Source organism: Bos indicus, chromosome 11 (assembly GCF_029378745.1).
Source record: "Bos indicus isolate NIAB-ARS_2022 breed Sahiwal x Tharparkar chromosome 11, NIAB-ARS_B.indTharparkar_mat_pri_1.0, whole genome shotgun sequence".
In the NCBI taxonomy this organism is placed as follows: Eukaryota; Metazoa; Chordata; class Mammalia; order Artiodactyla; family Bovidae; genus Bos; species Bos indicus.
Genome location: NC_091770.1, coordinates 75,384,812 through 75,403,324, shown reverse-complemented (window position 1 = coordinate 75,403,324; position 18,513 = coordinate 75,384,812). Strand labels below are relative to the sequence as shown.

General features: G+C 47.6%; 1 protein-coding gene and 1 long non-coding RNA gene across 2 annotated transcripts in view; one reads left to right on the top strand and one right to left on the bottom strand.

The window, feature by feature from the left end:
- Positions 1–7,521: 7,521 nt before the first annotated feature.
- LOC139185822 (uncharacterized) lies at positions 7,522–17,109 on the bottom strand. The gene is made up of 2 exons (XR_011569368.1): positions 16,804–17,109; positions 7,522–8,819 (listed from the first exon to the last, which is right to left on the bottom strand). It is a non-coding gene; the product is annotated as an uncharacterized lncRNA (long non-coding RNA).
- Positions 17,110–17,425: 316 nt separating this feature from the next.
- The window catches only part of KLHL29 (kelch like family member 29), a 331,050-nt gene continuing 329,962 nt past the window's right edge, over positions 17,426–18,513 (top strand). The window contains exon 1 of the mRNA XM_019970638.2: positions 17,426–17,857. The gene's annotated coding sequence lies outside the window, so the exon portion shown is untranslated. The remainder of the gene's footprint in view (positions 17,858–18,513) is intronic.

Genomic DNA, 18,513 nt, shown 5'->3' with positions numbered 1-18,513 from the left:
GGGCTTAATTTTTGGACATGCCATGCAGCATGAGGGATCTTATGTCCCTAACTAGGAGTCAAACCCATGCTCTCAACACTGGAGCACCAAGGATATCTCTATTTTTTTTTTTTTTTTTGAAGAATGATTCCCCTTCTGTTTGGGGAAAAAACGATTCTCTGTATTTTATGGATCTACAGCATAAGTATAAACTGTGGAGAATTCTGAAAGAGATGGGAATACTAGACCACCTGACCTGCCTCTTGAGAAACTTATATGCAGGTCAGGAAGCAACAGTTAGAACTGGACATGGACATGGTTCCAAATAGGAAAAGGAGTACATCAAGGCTGTATATTGTCACCCTGCTTATTTAACTTATATGCAGAGTACATCATGAAAAACGCTGGGCTAGAAGAAGCACTGGCTGGAATCAAGATTGCTGGGAGAAATATCAATAACCTCAGATATGCAGATGACACCATCCTTATGGCAGAAAGTGAAGAGGAACTAAAAAGCCTCTTGATGAAAATGAAAGAGGAGAGTGGAAAAGTTGGCTTAAAGCTCAACATTTAGAAAACGAAGATCATGGCATCTGGTCCCATCACTTCATGGGAAATAGATGGGGAAACAGTGGAAACAGTGTCAGACTTTATTTTGGGGGGCTCCAAAATCACTGCAGATGGTGATTGCAGCCATGAAATTAAAAGACGCTTACTGCTTGGAAGGAAAGTTACGACCAACCTAGATAGCATATTCAAAAGCAGAGATATTACTCTATCAACAAAGGTCCATCTAGTCAAGGCTATGGTTTTTCCAGTGGTCATGTATGGATGTAAGAGTTGGACTATGAAGAAAGCTGAGTGCTGAAGAATTGATGCTTTTGAAATGTGGTACTAGAGAAGACTCTTGAAAGTCCCTTGGACTGCAAGAAGATTCAACCAGTCCATTCTAAAGGAGACCAGTCCTGGGTGTTCATTGGAAGGACTGATGCTGAAGCTGAAACTCCAATACTTTGGCCACCTCATGGGAAGAGTTGACTCACTGGAAAAGACCCTGATGCTGGGAGGGATTGGGGGCAGGAAGAGAAGGGGACAACAGAGGATGAGATGGCTGGATGGCATCACGAACTCAATGGACATGAGTTTGAGTGAACTCCAAGAGTTGGTGTTGGACAGGGAGGCCTGGCGTGCTGTGATTCATGTGGTCACATAGAGTCGGACACGACTGAGCAACTGAACTGAACTGAACAACATAAGGAGGACGGAATGTGAGATGAGAAGGAATAGGCATTGACCCCACCTATGAGCCCTATCAGAGGGACCAGCCCACATAAGCAATGGCGTAACTAATAGAGGACCCAGCAACAGCTTCTGAATGCTCTATTGGCTATTCTCCAGTGGGTATTTACAATGGAAATCATTTGAGCATCTGTTATTCAGTGCACTCCACCCTTGATGGGTTACTGAATGGTACCTTTTTTGCCAGAGAGTGGCCACTTTTGCAAAAGGATGGGATTCCCTAGACAAGCCCTTCCACGAATCAGGGAGTTCTGGAGAAGAAAGAAAATCTGACTGGAAACGAATTAGAAAGGTAAAAAGGTAAAGCTGTTTTCGCCATGGTAACTAGGTTTTGCCCGTACCTAGATTTATTTCGTTGACTGAAGTGGTTTTGTGGGTGTAAGTGATTTTTGAAGAGCAAATTAAAAAGACTTTTTATAAGTCCCAGTAGACAACAATGTAGTATTAGCTAATGGCAGTTGCCATCTCTAAAATAATTACTTTTATAATAATCTGTTTATTAATGAAGTGACCTGGAAAATGGATAATGGTTTCTTAAGATTTAAAGCACAGGGGTTCTTCCTTCCACTTCATTTTGCTTTTATTTTTTTGCAAAAGTATACTGTGAAGTGACTCAAAATTTGCTGACAGATTTTACATACAATAATTTCAGAAATGCATGTTCAAGCGGGTTGAATAAACCCATATTTCTTGCATTGTGCCCTTAAATTACTCCCTCTGGTAAGAAAAATGTTCTAAAATTGATTGTGGTGAGGCTTGCACCTCTCTGTATATTTACTAAAATCACACACTTAACACGGGTAAATGTTTTGGTAAATTATAACTCAATAAAATTGTTTTGGAAAAAAAGACAAAAAATAAAATCAATTGAACATTTAAAAAATTATTTTCTGTGTTTCCCTGATCTTGTCAACAGAAATGCTGAGCATTGAAAAGGGAAATGGTGACAACTGTACAAAAGTGAGATGCTGCCATGGGGAAACGAGGATCCGAGAGTCCTAGTGGACCACAGACTGAACGATGAACACAAGTCAGCAACGCAATGTTATTTTTAAGGAATAAAGACTATTGAGAAACGTTCTAGAAGCAGCACCTCTCTTGCCTTAACACCAGAGTTCTAACAGGAGAACACACTGGTAACACACTGGGGACTCCCCAACCCAGTGCTTTCTAACTTACCACCCCTGCTACTTCCTCTTATATTCATTAATTACCACTTTCTTGGAGACCTGGATTCGATCCCTGGGTCGGGAAGATCCCCTGGAGAGGGAAATGGCAACCTGCTCCAGTACTCTTGCCTGGAGAATCCATGGAGGGAGGAGCCTGGTAGGCTACAGTCCATGGGGTCACAAAGAGTCGGACACGACTGAGCGACTTCACTTTCACTTTCACTTTCAGTCCTTGTGCTGACTAGTAAAGGTTAGTAGCCACAGACCTGTGGACTTTGACCTCCCCAAGGGCAAGAATTGTGTTGCATTCTCCTTGTACCCAGAATCAGTGAAAACCCCTGTGACTAGCAGAAAATAAGTGCATAGTAAGGGCAGTTACTGCCATTAGCTGAGTACCTGGCATAAACAAGGTGTTCAAATGATAGTTTCCTTCCTTTCTAGACTCTCAGGTGCTCAATCAATTCTGACCTTATAACATAGGCTTGGTGAAGCCTGCCATGGCACTGCTGTATGAACCATCCAGAAACCACCTGCCAGGAGGGTGAACCAGGTCCAGCAATTGAAAAGGCACTGAACCCAATAGACCCAAGGCCCTTCCCCTCCACTCCTACCATCCAGCCACTGCTCAGCATCATAGTCAGATCATAGCCTCCACTCCCAGCCTAGCCCTTCCTGTGCCCTGTGGACTCTGTTGCTGGCAACCACATCCTGGTGTCACCAGTGATCACCAACCCCCTGCCACACCCCACCAACATGTGCTCCAGACTTCTCTCCAGCCAGGCTGTGCTCAACCCATACCCAGCTCTGCTGTGACCCAGAGCCCAGCCCAGACAATTCTGACATACTGTGGTTCCAAACGGTCAAGATAGAACACACTGGAAGGATGACCAGAGAAAAGACATGACGTGTTCATTGTCATGCGCATGGTCCCACTGCAGCGGTGAATGGCAGAGCAAAGACTGAAACCCAAGGCCCTTGACTTTGGGCCCAGTCTCTGCCATGAGTTGGTCATGTGACCTTGAGCACAGCTCTGAGCCTCAGGGTTGCCACCTGTAAAATGGGGCACTGGCTTGTCTCTCGCTCAGCTTTACAGATGCTGGAAGCAATGTTCCAGCACAGAGGGTCTGGGCAGGAGACTCCTCCACTGCCCACCTCAGTAGGGCCTGAACTCGTTTCTGAGGATGTGGGCGTCAACAGGATGCTACCACTTTTATATCTGCCCTGGGACCCAAATGCCACTGTCACCATGGTGTTCCTGTTGCCTCATTGAATTGCTAGGTTTTTAGCCTGCATTTCTGGGATCATTTTATACACTCTGCCTGACAACTCTCTTACTTTGGGTTAAAAACAAACTTATACGGCTATGTAACCTTTGGTCTACAAAGACTGTCAGATCTGAATTCAGAAAATAACACTGTTCCAAACTCCTGTTGCTGAGAAGGTGCAAGGTGACAAAATCCAGGAGAGGCAAAAGCTGTGAGCTGAGGATGCTAAGGATGATCTCAGGGGGAGGCCACTTAAATTTCATAGGTAGCCAGAAATGTCTGACTCGTGTTAGTGCAGATGGTGACTGCAGCCATGAAATTAAAAGACGCTTACTCCTTGGAAGGAAAGTTATGACCAACCTAGACAGCATATTTAAAAGCAGAGACATTACTTGGCCAACAAAGGTCCGTCTAGTCAAGGCTATGGTTTTTCCAGTGGTCATGTATGGATGTGAGAGTTGGACTGTGAAGAAGGCTGAGCGCCGAAGAATTGATGCTTTTGAACTGTGGCGTTGGAGAAGACTCTTGAGAGTCCCTTGGACTGCAAGGAGAACCAACCAGTCCATTCTGAAGGAGATCAGCCCTGGGATTTCTTTGGAAGGAATGATGCTAAAGCTGAAACTCCAGTACTTTGGCCACCTCATGCGAAGAGCTGACTCATTGGAAAAGACTCTGATGCTGGGAGGGATTGGGGGCAGGAGGAGAAGGGGATGACAGAGGATGAGATGGCTGGATGGCGTCACTGACTCGATGGATGTGAGTCTGAGTGAACTCCAGGAGTTGGTGATGGACAGGGAGGCCTGGCGTGCTGCGATTCATGGGGTCGCAAAGACTCGGACACGACTGAGCGACTGACAGCGACTGAACTGAACTGAATGACATTTTAGAAAAAACAAGCTGCAACAATGTCACCACTAAATTAACACCATTAAAGAAGGGCGATTATTAGTGCTTAGAATCATGGGCTCTAAGAAGAATAATAAACATGCGCAGTACAGCATCAGAGTGGCAAAAGTCTCAGTTCTTAAGAGTCAGAACCCAGTTTGATCCCAGCCTCACCATTTTTCCTGGTGGTATAGTGTGTTTCGTAATTGTTTCATGGCTCCAATTCTCCATTTGTTAAGTGGAAATAATGCCCAACTCTTCAAGACAGTGAGGGATCAAATTAGACGAGGCAATATATAAAGGGCTTGCAGTAGACAGAATAACAACCGTCCCAAAGATGTCATCATCTTAGTCCTCAAAGCCTATGAATATGATACCTTACATGGCAAAAGGAACTTTGCAGGTGTGATAAAACTAAGGACCTTGCGATGGGGAGATGAATCTAGATGGTCAAACCCAGTGTAATCACAAGAGTCCTTCTGAGAGGGAAGTCATGGGATCAGGGGCAGAGGAGATGCGATAACAGAAGCAGACAGAAAGAGAGAAGACAGACTTAAGATGTTACATCACTAACCTGGAAGACAGAGGTAGGGACCAAAAGCCAAGGAATGCAGGCAGCCTCTTGAAACTGAAAACTGATATTCTGCTAGAGCTTCCAGAAGGAATATAGGCCTGCAGACCCCTTGGTTTTACATTTCTGGGCCCCAGAACAGTAAGACAATAAATTTGTATTGAGTTATGTCACTAATTTTATAGTAATTTGTGTTGTTGTTCAGTCATAAAGTCATGTATGACTCTTTGTGACCCCACGAACTGTAGCACACCAGGCTTCCCTGTCCTTCATTATCTCTTGGAGTTTGCTCAAACTCATGTCCATTGAGTCAGTGATGCCATCCAACCATCTCATCCTCTGTCACTCCCTTCTCCTCTTACCCTCAATCTTTCCCAGCATCAGGGTCTTTTCCAGTGAGTTGGTTCTTCACATCAGGTGGCCAAAGTATTGGAGCTGCAGCAACAGTCTTTCCAATGAATATTCAGGGTTGATTTCCTTTAGGATTGCCTGATTTGATCTCCTTGCTGCCCAAGAGACTCTCAAGAGTCTTCTCCAACACCACAGTTCAAAACCATCAATCCTTTGGTGCTCAGTCTTCTTTATGATCCAACTCTCACACCTGTACATGACTACTTGAAAAAACCATATCTTTGACTATTGGGACCTTTGTCAGCAAAGTGATGTCTCTGCTTTTTAATATGCTATCTAGGTTTTCCATAGCTTTTCTTCTAAGTAATTAGTGACAGCAGCCAAAAAGCTAATATAGGACTTTGGAGCTTTAACACTTTAACACTATGCCTGGCACCTGTTATCACTAAATGGTGCCCATCATATAGCTACTAATACTTGGAGGGACTGTAGTGGTTTCTTTGTGGCCAAATACCCATTCAGATGTCTTCACCTTTTTCTTGAGGTCCCAACGAGGGATCTTCTCTCTCCACTTCGTCATGTCAATTGACAGTGATCTCTAAGCAGCCTATCATCTTGGGAAGCTCTGAAATGGCTGAAGAAAGTTCATTCTTATGCAAACCTGAAATCTTCCCATCTGGCCCTTTGAAATCTGCCTGGGTCCCTCTGCCCCTGAGATGCCTTCAGACAACTGCATATAGGTCTCGGCTAACCCCAAGGCTTCACAGCTAACCTCAGAGTTCATACAGGGCTTTGGGCAACTGAACAACATCTTTGATGTCCTGTTCCTACATTTTTCTCTCAGGGCACAGCTACTGCCTCTTAGCCCTGGGTTTGTACGGAGGCAGGTGGTGGGGGGGTGGGGGGGCACTGTTTGAACCCACCTCCTCAGTCCTACTGTCTGTTTCATTTCATATCATTACATTTAGATTAATATTTGAGCCTTTTCTTTGGGCCTTGTTATGCCAATAAATGTACTCTCTACACATCATCTCAAGATTTCAGGATTAACTACATCATTTATGTCTGCCTTACTAATAAAAATATCAGATGGAACTATGACTGTGGCCTTTCACTAGAAATGTATTTTCATGCTGACAGTGATTAGCATCTTTGGGTATGTATTACCCAAATACTAGTCTGCAGTTGAAATTACTTTATCTTGCACACAAATTTATCATGAGATTCCTTGACAAATACCAACCTGAGGTATGCTTTGCTTCTACACAGCTAACACAATTCCCTGACATAATAATCTAGCAAGCCTATCACAAAACTGGGAATACAGTTTCCTTGTTGTGGCTTGCTCTTAAAAGAAGCCACACGGGCTTCTAGAGAATTCTCCATTTTTCATACGCTCACAAATCAGCCTTCAATAATCAACTTCATGAGGGTGAATAGGATATCCCCATTTTTGTAGCTTGCAGAGTCTTTTCCCCTCTTTATTAATAAAAACTATATTTTCCCATCTTTTGTGTTCCATTTTCTTTCCCACTCTCCATGCTCCTTAAAGATTATCAGCAGAGACTCTACAGCTCTGGTGGTAAGTCCTCTCTACTCCCTGGGGTGTAATTTGTCCTGGCCAAGAGACTTGAGCTCATTTACAGCAGGTTGGTGCTTGTTATAATCTCTTTATTCATCTTGAACTTCAATTTTCTCTTACCACAGTTTTCCTTTTCTTTTTAGTAAGTAGATTGTTCTCTGTGGCAAAGAAAAAGGAGGTAAAAGTCTGCTTTCTTGCTGTCATTCTAAAATGCAATAGCATCATATTACTAAGTCTACTCTAAACCCATGAGTGATTGGTTCCCCTTCGACTCCAGCAGTGCTTCTCAAACTCCTCTAAGGTGCTTGTTAAAAATGCAGATTCTCCAGAGAATTCACCTCTCAGAGGCTCAGTTGATTGCTATATTAGTTAGGGTAACACTAGTCACAAAAACAAACAAACCAAAATTAATAAAACAGCTCAAATATAATAGAATTTTATTTCCTATTTCTTGAAGTCCCAAAATGGGTGTTCCAGATCAGTGAGTGGCCCCCTCTGAACAATAAGTTAGAAAACCAGAGCTTCCTGGGTTTTGTTTCACTGCCATCTTTAATTTGCAGCTTCCAAGATCTCTGTGTTTGCCTGCATCAACATGGAGAGAGGGAAAAGAGCATGCAAAGTACAAGGGCAGATTTTAATGGGTCAGGTCTGGAAATGGCATGTATTACTTGCATGCATATTTCATTAACATGAGTGCATCTAACTAAAAGGGAAACTAAGCAATATAGCCTAACTGCAAAGGAGGCTGGGAGATACAGTCCAACTGCAGGGGTGCTAGGAGATGTAGTCTAGCCCAGGAAAAAGATTAAAAGGTTATAGTACACAATCTGCTGATGTGGATGTTGTTATTATTGTTCAGTCTATAAGTCATGTCTGATTCTTTGCTACCCCATGAACAGCAGTATGCCAGACTTCCCTGTCCTTCAGTATACCTGGGAGTTTGCTCAAACTGGCATCCACTAAGTCCCAACTCCATGGTGATACCATCCAACTATCTCATGCTCTGTCATCCCATTCTCCTGCATTCAAATTTCCCAGCATGGAGGTCTTTTCCAATGAGTCAGTTCTTCACATCAGGTAGCCAAAGTATTAGAGCTTCAGCTTCAGCATCAGTCTTTCCAATGAATATTCAGGGTTGATTTCCTTTAGGATTGACTGGTTTGATTGATCTCCTTGCAGTCCAAGGGACTCTCAAGAGTCTTCTCCAACACCACAATTTGAAGGCATCAATTCTTCAGCACATTCAACCTTCTTTTTGGTCCAGCTCTCACATCCATACATGACTACTTGAAAAACCACAGCTTTGACTATATAGACCTTTGTTGGTAAAGTGATGTCTCTGCTTTTTCAGACACTATCTAGATGTGTCATACCTTTTCTTCCAAGGAGCTGGTATCTTTTAATTTCATGGCTGTAGTCACTCCTGACAGTGATTTTAGAGCCCAAGAAAATAAAATCTGCCACTGCTTTCTCTTTTCCCCCATCTATTTGCCATGAAGTGATGGGACCAGATGCCATGATCTTAATGTTTTGAATGATGAGTTTTAAACCAGCGTTTTCACTCTCCTCTTTCACCTTCATCAAGACACTCTTTAGTTCCTCTTTAAGTTCTACTGTTAGGGTGGTATCATCTGCATATCTGAGGCTGTTGATATTTCTCCCAGCAATCTTGATTCCAGATGGTGTTTCATCCAGCCCAGCATTTCGCATGATGTACTCTGCATATAAATTAAATAAGAAAGGTGATAGTATACAGCCTTGTCGTACTCCTTTCCCAATTTTGAACCAGTCCATTGTTCCATGTCCTGTTCTAAGTGTTGCTTCTTGACCTACATACAGGTTTCCCAGGAGACAGGTAAGGTGGTCGGGTATTCCCAGCCACATCTCTATAAGAATTTTCCACAGCTTGTTGTGATCCACAGAGTCAAAGGCTTTAGCGTAGTCAGTGAAGCAAAAGTAGATGTTTTCCTGGAATTCGTTTGTTTTTTCTATGATCCAACGAACATTGGCAATTTGATTTCTGGTTTCTCTCCCTTTTCTACACCCACCTTGTACATCTGAAAGTTCTCAGTTCACATACTGCTGAAGCCTAGCTTGAAAGATTTTGAGGCTAACCTTACGAGCGTGCAAAATCAGCACAACTGTACGGTGGTGTGAACATTTTTTGGTGTTGCCTTTCTTTGGGACTGGAGTGAAAACTGACCTTTTCCAGTCATGAGGCCACTGCTGAGTTTTCCAAATTTGTTGGTGTATTGAGTGCAGCACTTTAACAGCATCATCTTTTAGTATTTGAAATAGCTCAGCTAGAATTCCATCACCTCCACTAGCTTTGTTCATAGTAATACTTCCTAAAGCCCACTTGACTTCACACTCCAGGATGTCTGCCTCTAAGTGAGTGGCCACACCATCGTGGTTATCCAAGTTACTAAGACCTTTTTTGTGCATTTTTTCTGTGTATTCTTGGCACCTCTTCTTAATCTCTTCTGCTTGTTAGGTCCTTCTGTCCTGTATCATGTCCATCTTTGCATGAAATGTTCCCTTGATATCTCTAATTTTCCTGAACAGATCTCTAGTCTATCATTCTAATGCTAAGTTCTGTTTATTTCTAATAAAATTTTACATTAGCCAAAACTCTGGCTAATTTTGAAATTGACCTGAAACTACACTAAAATTATCAAGGGTTTAAAGTTAAGCTAGAAGATACACACCTGTTGCTTTCTAGGAAGATTCACAGCAACCTAAAGGAAATGTGACCGATTTCCAACCCTTTTCCTGAATTGGCAATAAGTAAACCTATAAGGAACTGAAAATTTTTAATGAAATCATCTGGTAAATATTTTTCAAAGGTTTAGACATAGTGAAAAATGTTAACATAAAAACCTGCAGTGTTACACTTGTCGAGGATTAGCATTTGTCTGCAAAGTCTAAAGGAGAAATCTTTTATCTCAATAATACTACATTCTTCCATTTGTAATAGCCTCTGATTTTTTAAACAGTTTCTATTTGAGACATCTTTAATGACCTGATACAAATGCGCCTTTCTTTATACAATCAGGTAACCTGGCACATTTGCCCTGCTTTCCCTTAGAGATCCTATCTGTAGAACCCATTCATCTTGTGTGCTTAATGCCTCTAACCCAGCTCCTCCCTTTGGGTTCTGTCTGTTCTATTTCATTCCTAAATGTCTCCTTTTGCCCCATGTTTTAACCTGTAAATTGCTTGAGACATCTTGAAAGCAGGCAGGTCACAAGTCTTAAATAAATAAAAATAAATTAATGTGTTTCTGCCCAGTTGTATATGAACAGAATGTCTAATAAATCAGCCACAGATTAAATATCAAAGGGAAAAGCCTCACTTACAGGCAGTTCATGCATCCTTTTGTAATGTAAACTTTCAAATCCTTCTGTTTTATCATTTTGAATTTTCATATATCATATTTTCTTATAGTAAGAGATGGACCAGATGGTGACTTTTATCACAGACTCAGGCAGTTATTAAGACCCTTAGTAAATATCTAGTAAGTACCCTGAGTTCAGGCCCTACTGCTTTCCCTTCCTTGTCGCCTCTGATTCCTTGGGGACTGGGCCTCTGGGGCCAGTGTGTTGACAGTCGTGTTTCCCCAGAGCATGACCTCACAAACTCTTCCTCCCAGACCCACCACACAGAAAGTGCATGCAGTTGCACATATTCAAGTAGGGATAAGCAGTGAAGATGAAATACAGGGATACATATTCCAAAGGACCCAAAATAGCTGAAATAACTAGATACTTCACCTGCAAACTGAGATTTATCTCAGAATCTGAGAGTGCCTGAAGCTTGATTCCCAACACCTCTGTCTTTGGGGAGAATAGTGAACTTGTTCCCTTGGAGGAGGGGCTGCCTTTTGCTTGTGAACATGACAGGTAGCCTCGATTTGGGGACTTGAAATAAACGGGCTTCCCTGGTTCCTCAGATGATAAGGAATTTGCCTGCAATGCAGGAGACCCAGGTTGGATCCCTGGGTCAGAAAGATCCCCTGGAAAAGGAAATGGCAACCCACTCCAGTGTTCTTGCCTGGAAAATCCCATGGACAGAGGAGTCTGGTGGGCTACAGTCCATGGGGTCACAGAGAGTTGGACATGACTCAGCAACTAACACACACATGGAAATAAATCATAACTCCTGAGACAGAGCCTTGGACCTGGCTGTCTTCATGAAACAGCTGATGAAAATGAGATTTGTGGCCAACGGCTCTGCATGGTGGCCCCTCTGCTTCCCACTGTGTCCCCCCCACCCCACTGCCCATGTGGACTTCCACACTCTCGGGCAGCCTGAGTCCAGACAGAAGGCAGAGAGCACAAGGATCTCTGTCATCGTGACAGAGTGGGCAGTCACCCGCCCTGGATGGTCTCGTTCCACTTCCGGTCCAATATAGGGCTTTGAAATGACCACACTCATGACACGGTTTTGGCCCCAAGTCCTACTGAAATCTCAGAGAGAGAGGAAAGACACTGGCACCAGTGGATTCTGGAGTCAAACAGGGAACTGGCAGGACTGTAACCTGTTTATTCTTAAAAACAGCTTAAAAAATATATATGCAAAGAACTACAAGGATTCAATCTTCTCTCAAAAGTCTCTTGAATTTTCCCTTTCATGAAAGCCTGCTTCCGTGATCGAAAGACTACTCTAACACTCCAATAAAATGTTCCTTACAACTATCCTCCCAATCATTTGGGTCTTCTTTTTACACTGTCTCATAGAAAAGCATCAGGCCCTTCTTAAACACAAAAGAAGTAAAATGAAATTTTGGTCACTGTGAACAATTCAGCACCCAATAAATATGTATAGAGCAACCAGGAAACCCACTCCTTTGACCACCGTGTTTGAAGAATCGCTCTATCAGCAGGGAAAGAAGAATCTGCTCTCTTAAAATGCCCAAGCAGTGTTTCCTGTCGGTTTGGGAGTCAGAACCATCCAGGAAAATTGCTACTGGCTCTGTCTAATTAGCACTCCTGCCACCTGCAAACAACTGGTACTAAAAAAAGGTGCTGAATTCCTGCCATTGAAAATGCCAAAAAAGACACCACCACTTTCACTCTGAATCTTAGAATCTAATAGTTCACTGATTTGGGCAAAGAAAGAAAATACATTTGCATTTTCATCCAAAGGAAATGACTGTTAACAATAAGCCATGTCCCAGAAACTAGCACACCTGGATGAGTTCCCCAATCCAAGGATCCAGCATACTCTGTCCTCCTGGCCCAAGGCTCCTCTGCTTCCCATGGAAACCTCCTCCCTCCTCAGGTTTTACCTCAGCCTCTGTCAAGAACAAGAACCAGGTACAGTAGTCCCACCTTATCTGCAGGGAATACCTCCCAAGACCTCCAGTGGATGCATGAAGCAGTGGATAGTACCAGACCCTACAGGCACTGTGTTTTTTCCTGTACTAACAGGCAGGTGGTGGATATGCTGGACAAAGAGCTGATTCACATTATGGGCTTCCCTGATGGCTCAAATGGTAGAGAATCTGCCTGCAATGCAAGAGACCTGGGTTTAATCCTTGGGTCAGGAAGATCCCCTGGAGAAGGGACTGGCTACCCACTCCAGTATTCTTGTCAAGAGAATTCCATGGACAGGAAGGCTACAGTCTTCCTCTGGAGTCACAAAGAGTTGGACACGACTAAACGATTAACACTTTCACTTTCAATGGGCAGGTGGTGGATACACAGGACAAAGAAGTGATTCACATCCTGGGCAGGATAGCATGAGATTTCATCACGCTACTCAGAATGGCTCGCAATTGGAAACCTATAAATTGTTTGTTTCTGGAATTTTACATTTAATATTTTCAGACAAAGGTTGACCACAAGTAACTGAAAATGCGGATAAGGGTGGGGTGTGGGGGGGAAATCCTATTGCATTTGGATGCCTCCACCCCTTTTCAGAAACAGGCAGGGTGAAGCTGAGCAGAGTGTGAGGCACCTTGCACCTTCCCTGTATCCCTGAAAGCACCCACCAAAAGGCTGGGCAGGAGGCCCTCCACAGACCGCTGATTGCGGGACTAGCATGTGTCTTCACCACAGAGCAGGGTGGCCACAGCGAAAATACAGCAGCTGTGACTTCTTACTTCCTGTTCTAATCAACACCATGGGGCTGAAATGCAGGACACACAGTAGGTGCTAAATAGATTTTTATGGATTGATTAACCACTGGAGGGACAGTGACTTATGTAGGATTTATTCATGCTTTTGATGCCAAATGAGGGTGATTTTAGCGGAGCAGAATGTTAGAAAAACAAAACAGCAAACACAAAACCCGCCCAGCAGCGAGGCTGGCTCCTGCTCTATTTATACCCACTGCTCTCCTGGAAACAGATGTCCTCTCAGACCTGAGGGTTTCTGATGAGGGGTCCACTCTTCCTAGTGACCTGTGCATTCAGTAATCAGAGACATGGCTTTCCTCTTCCACACCAGCCCTCTGTGTGGCCAAATCAGCCTCCACTGTGTCTTCTCCAAGGGAAAAGACCTGGGTTAATGACAAAGGAAACTACATTTGTGTGCTGAGTGTGATGAAAAGGACAAAGGCTTTGGAAATAACCAACCAGACTCCGTTTCCAGCTCTGCCACTCACTGGCTGTGTGATTTCAGATCACCCACCCTCTCTGGGCTTCCCTGATAGCTCAGTTGATAAAAAATCTGCCTGCAATGCAGGAGACCCCAGTTGATTCCTGGGTTGGGAAGATCCGCTGGAGAAGGGATGGGCTACTCCAGTATTCTTGGGCTTCCCTTGTGGCTCAGCTGGTAAAGAATCTGCATGCAATGTGGGAGACCTGGGTTTGATCCCTGAGTTGGGAAAATCCCCTGGAGAAGGGAAAGGTTACCCACTCCAGTATTCTGGCCTGGAGAATTCCATGTGGAATTCCATTCCACTATACAGTCCATGAGGTCGCAAAGAGTCAGACACAACTGAGTGACTTTCACTTTCACTCCCCCTCTCTGGGACACAGCACTTGGGGCCAAGAACACTAATTCTACAGTTTGCTCTGATCATTGACCAGGTATTGTGGGTAGAATATCTGGTACAGTGCTTAGCATACTGCAACCACTGAGCAAATGAACGTTTTGTTGTGGTTATGATTATAAACACAAACAAGGAGAGAAGTCCATCTCAGCCACAGTGGGCACTCCCAGACAGTCCTGCTATGGCTTATTCGGGTGATGGCAGTAGCTTTTCCAGCACAAAGTCCTCATCTGACAGACTGCACAAAGGATGGTCTATGCTCTGAGCCAGGAATGCATGTTCTGGTTTATTCCAGTCTACCTCTCTGGGGACCACAAGTCCACTCCTTCACAATCCAGCCACTTGGAGCATGGTCCTGACCTCAGAGCTCAGCTTGGGGCATCTCTGTCAGGACAGGCAGGGCTGGCTTTTGAAGCTCACTCCACATAGCTCGATCGTGTGTTTCATGGAGAAATCCTTAACCGGAGCTAAAGAAGCTCTGGCATCTAACACCCAACAAATCCTATTTACCACGAAGAGAGATCCATGCTAACCATGGAGCTTATCCCCAAACCACAGAGTAGGGCCCTGAATAACCCAGAACAGATCCCAGCTGCAGGCAAGGTCTATGCAGAAAGACAGATCTCTTACACAACACAAACCAGATCCAGTCACCAAGACCCTGGGGAAGCAGGGACAGATGACACGAACAACAGCATTCCAGCTGAAATGAGAGTTCATGTCTAGACCAGAGGGGACCCTTCCTGAGTCCAAACCAAACAGTCCCTAGCTGGATGGATCCCCAGTGCAGGGGAAGATCTGGGCTTCAGACTCTGGAAATTCTTACTTGCATGCAGGCTCTGGGGATGAGAGAAGGGTGGGGTGAGGACAGGGGAGACAAACCCACTGTGATTCTAATTCACACAGCTTTTCTCATTCTTCTGACAAGCTGGCACCCCCGGTGAGCTGTTATCAAGATCCAACCCTGAAGGCTTTGCAACACTCCAGCATGGGCACCCTGGGCATCACCTGGGTGGATGCAGATTCAGCAGAGCCTCTCTTCTCTGATAAGGCCCTCGGGGAAACTGGGAGAATCCTTACACCTTCACCCAGAGATGTAGCTGAAGAAGGATTCTTAGAGTGCTTATTTCCTACTTTCATTTGAAGATCACTGAAAATGATTTGTCAGACGTTATGATCACCTCAAATGGCCAGATCTTACCTATCCCTTAGCCTGCAAACCTCAGCCACATTTCCATAATGTCTACACCTGTCCTGTGTAGCCTGGTGGATCCCACAGCTCACAGCGGGTGAACCCACATAGATCATTTCAGAGGACCACTTCCTACCACATGAATGAATACTGACTCACCTGTGCCTTCCTTCTCCTCTTTGCTTTCAGTGCTTGAGGTGTTGAGTCCTTCTTTAAAATCCCAAGTAATCCTTTCTCCTTTCTCCTCTCTACATTACCCTTCAATCACTTTGCATGTACCATGTTAAGAACTTAGCATTCAGACCACACCTCGTATTCCCCTTCAGGTTCTTGGAGGAGCTTTCTTGCACGGGCTCCGACCTGCTCCCCCTCCAAGGCACCCCCCTGTCGCCCTCTCTTAAAAACACCCCCCCTTTTCCTGGCTGATCCCCACCATCAAGGGTGGACTCCTTTACTCTGTGTCCTCTCCCCTCCCCTAGGCTTCACACACCAAAACTTCATCCGATTTTTTTTTCTTCTTCTTTTCAGGAAACGCAGTTACTCCATTCAGGAAACACCAATGGGGCCATTTCCCCAGCGTTCTCACTCCCTTTCACTGACAGTTCTCCGGCTACCCTCAGTAGACTATTATTATTTATTATTTATCAGCCGCCACACTGTACTCTGCTTCCCACAAGATATTAAAGAAGACACAATCCCTGAACTGAGTTCACAGCCGAGGAGAGCAGAGGCCTGGATTCAGACATCACAGGAGTGAGCTGAACGAGAGAGATTTACCAATCACCCCTCCCCCGGCCCAGGCAGCGGGGGAGGGGGGGGGGTGGTAGGGCGGGACCTGCAGAGCCCGCCCGGGGTTGGCTCCTCCCAGTTTCAGCCAAAGAACAAGCAGGCCCCCTACCTTCCACAGCCCCCTCCCCAATTTCTACCCAGGCCTCAGGCCTCTGCGGCTTCGCCCTGGGGAGTGGGGAGGCACAGGCTGTAGCCCAACAAGACGTTACATTCAGGCTGGAGATGGGGGATGGGGGGGGGAGGAATACATCTCCTCTGAAATCAAAACCAAATGAAGGGGTAAGGTAGAGGAGGGGAAGAGGTCAGGGAATAAAAACCAGATCTAGATCTACCAAGAAAGGGGAGACTGGTGCTGAAATTAAATGCTCTGACACAGTGGATAAGCCCGCAAAAGGGGCTGCCACGGGCCTCTAGCCAAACCTCTCCTATGAGGGTGGAAGTTAGGGTCCGTGGAGACCGCACGTGGAGACAGAGAAGTGATGGAACTAAGAAAGTCGGTGTAGACAGAACGGGAGTCAGTGAAGACATGCAAGGCTGGGGTGGCCAGGGCAGGCGCTGTCGAAACAGAGAGGGGTCCTGCGGACTCAAGAGGGTCGGTGTAGACAGGAAAGTCCGTGGACACCGAGGGGAGTCGAACCTGCACGGACAAGAGAGGGTCGGTGGTCAGGATTTACGGGGCCGGCCGAGGTCCTTCAGGGACCTGGACAATTCCTGCTCCTTACCGTGGCTGGAGTGTCATAGGGAGGGCGGAAGCTGAAAGACGATTGGACTTTTCGTTCTCAAACTTTTCCGCCAGTTTCCTCAGGTGTTGAGCGCGGCCGGGGAGCTCGCCTCGGTCCCGTCCGCCAACCCGGGGCCGGCGGGGCCGGGAGGCCCGGGGCGCAGGAGGCCGGGACCCAGCGCCGCGCATCTGCCGGGCGCGGCCGCCGAGCTGGGCAAGCCGGGAGCCACCGCAGGGGGCGGGCGGGGGCGGCGGATGGACGAATGGACACACCCGCGAGCACTCCGCCCCGGGCCCCGGCGCGCGGCTGCCCGGGATCCCTCGGGCCGGAGGAGCAGCGCCGGGTGCCCGGCCGGGGGCGCCCCGCCTCCCCCACCCTCCGCCCCCGCCCACTCGGGCGCCCGTGATTGGCTCCGCCCGCCCCTGGCTGCGCGCCGAAGCCCGCCTCCCTCGCAGCTAAAGCAGACGGTACCCGGAGCGGAGCGAGCCAGAAGGGAGCATGGTCCCTGCGCCGCGGCCGCGCCAGCCCCCGCCGCCGCCGCTGCCGCCGCCGCGGATCTAGCTGCAGCCCCGGCCCCGGCTCCGCAGGGCCCGCCCGCAGTCCCCGCGGCCGCCGCGCCTGAGCGCAGCCCCCGCCCGGAGCCCGAGCCCCAAGCCCGGAGCCAACCCCAGCCCCGCGGCCGCCGCGGCTGCGGGGAGAGCCGGGGGGGCGGGGGGAGCGATGCTGCCGGAGCCGCCGCCGCCGCCTCGGTGAGAGCCGCGCCGCGCGTAGCCGCACAGGCTGACAGGCAGAAGGACTGACTTCCCTCTCTCGGGCATCCTCCCTGGGCTGCCGGGAGGCGGCGGCGGAGGAGGAGAAGGAAAAGGGGGGAGAAAGCGGAGAGCAGGAACGCGAGGAGGAGGTGGACCTGGATCCGTTTCTCCCGGCCAGGACCCGAGCGGCCCCAGCCACCGCTGCCCGCCGGCGCCGTCCCCTATCCATCAGCCCTCCTGCGCCCACTCGCGACCCCAGACTCTCTGCGCGTCGGGCCGGGGCCAGAGCCGCGCGGCCGGAGGTAAGATGCAGGCTAGGGCGCCAAGGATGCGGCGCCGGGGAACCAGGGTGCTGGAGGCTGCGTGGGGCCGGGCCGGGCTTGGGAGCGGGGCCGGAGAACCCGGAACGCTGGGCTCGGCTCCCGCGGCGGCGGCGGCTGGAGCCTCCCGCGTCTGGACTCGCAAGGCTGCAGGAGCCCTTGCGCCTGCGCTGCTCCAGGGGGAAAAAAGGGGGGGAAAAAACTTCCTGCCCCCGGGTGTGGATGCCCCCGGGCTGCCCGGGGCCAATGTTGCGGTGGTAGTGGGTGCTGGAAGCGAATATGACCACCCCCCACCCCACCCCCGCCGAAGCAGCCCCTCTCAGCTGGGCCCGAGAGCTTGCGTCTCTCTCCAAGCCACCTCCCTGGAGCGGCCCAGGGCCCGGGCCGGGCTGGGGGCCAGGAGGAGGCACCGGAGGGCAGGACTCTGGAGGCGGCTACGCGCCCGACCCTTTGGGGACGTGCGCGCCTCTGTGCGGCGGGAAGCCAGGTTGGGGTTTCTGCCCCCTCCCGTCCTCAGACCCCGCATTTGGGGACCGGGTCTCTTCACTCAATCCCAAGTAACTTTCGAGGCAGAGGAACGTGAAAACCACGGGGAGGAAACCCGCACAGACCTTCTGTGACCCCCTCCCCTTCCCTTA